Source organism: Haplochromis burtoni, unplaced genomic scaffold, assembly GCF_018398535.1.
Source record: "Haplochromis burtoni strain Fernald_Lab_line unplaced genomic scaffold, NCSU_Asbu1 Contig_2365, whole genome shotgun sequence".
NCBI lineage: Eukaryota > Metazoa > Chordata > Actinopteri > Cichliformes > Cichlidae > Haplochromis > Haplochromis burtoni.
The window spans coordinates 11,471-13,135 of NW_024584726.1; positions in this window are offsets into that span (position 1 = coordinate 11,471).

Consider the following 1,665-nt stretch of genomic DNA (forward strand, 5'->3'; position numbering starts at 1 on the left):
AACTTTCACAGACAAAAGTTTTGTACATGTACAGACCATAAATATGGAGTCCAGCTGTGTTTGATGCTGCTGGGCAGACTGACCCCTCGGAACCTCTGAGCTCTCCTGATCCACTCTGTGGAGGAATCATGAAGAGTTAGTCCCCATGAAATCTGTCTCCAGAGAGACAAGGAAAGGAAAAGACACAGATGCTTCTAGTGATGTTCATCTCATCAATATAATTTAACTCTTGAACAATATTTAGCTGTTCATCCAGTCCAGGAAAAAAAGTAGCCAATCTGCTGGCTTATATTCCAAGAGCAAAGCAAATTAGAGCTTGTAGTGTATCCAGCTGATATTTTGAATATAAGCTCCTGTGTGATTCCTGTGTGCCTGTTGAGTTTGTTTTGCCCATGATTAAGCTTATTTTTCTGTGGAGTTAATTTCTTTCATGTTTAGTTCCTCAGGGATTTTCGTCTCTACTTTTTTTTGTCAGAGCCCTGCTCTAAATACTGTCCTAGATTTAAATACTGTTTGAAACACTAGATTTAGAAGTATTAGTGCCATCTTTTGCTGTTACAGAAGATGTCACCATGTAGGTTGCTGCCAATAGATTTACAAAGCATAATGTTAGCTAACTACTGACAAAACTGATATCTCAGTGAAAAACAAGTGAAAGTGGAGAGTATATCCTTGTTATGAACATAAATTCATTGTTTCAACTCAGCATTGAACTTGATATTTAGTTTTATTGTTGTTGATTCTGTAACTAGTCAGGAAATAATGTAATGTAAGTCTATTGGCAGCAGGCTCAAATGTTCAAAGATGGCACTAAACATGTTCTAAAACTTTGAACATTTATTTTTTGTTTACATCCAGCTTAAGAGACAGAGTTAAATGTATTACTGTTTTTTTTTAGAACTCTCACATTTGTGTAAATTTACATCCAGTTAGAGTCTTCTTTTCAACAACATCAGGTAGTTATTTACCTCTCAAAGATCCCAAAAAGTTGATTTTGTTCATCTGGATGTAGCATTTTCAATGGGAGAAACATTTCGTCACTCATACTTCAGTCTCAGCTGACTGCAGGTTTCCTAAGCCTTATAAACAATACCTTTGTACAATGACTGAAATGTCCACAGAATGAACAATGGGTTGTGAGGTCAGTTACTTGATCATTTATATGCAAAATGTCATGACCATTGACCAAGAACCATTGATCAGGAAGTCTCTCAATACTCAATTTATTGTGGTTTCTGGTAAACAACAATTAAGTAAAACTTTCTTTGTTAATCTGGGACTTTTCATGCTGTGCTAGTTAGATTGTCTTACTGAATTCAAACACCCTTTGAGGAGTATTCTTATCTAGAAGCATTGTAAGTCTCTGTGGCATCCACTCCTCTTCAGATTTTAGCACATTAATGATAAAATTTGTTTCTTTGAAACATTCATTGAGGAGCTAGTTCTGCGTCTTCCTAAAGATTTCTTGTTGCTCCAAGGCCCTTAACTGAAGAGCTCATCTAAAGACTTCTAGGAGTAATCCTGTTTTGTCTGCATCTGAGGCTGAACAACAGGTGGTTCAGGCAATCAACCATCTTATGTGCTGTTTGCTCATAGTCATATTAGCTTAAGCCAGTACTTGACAAAGTGGGTTAAAATGTCTTGATGCATGGTCAATAATCCAAG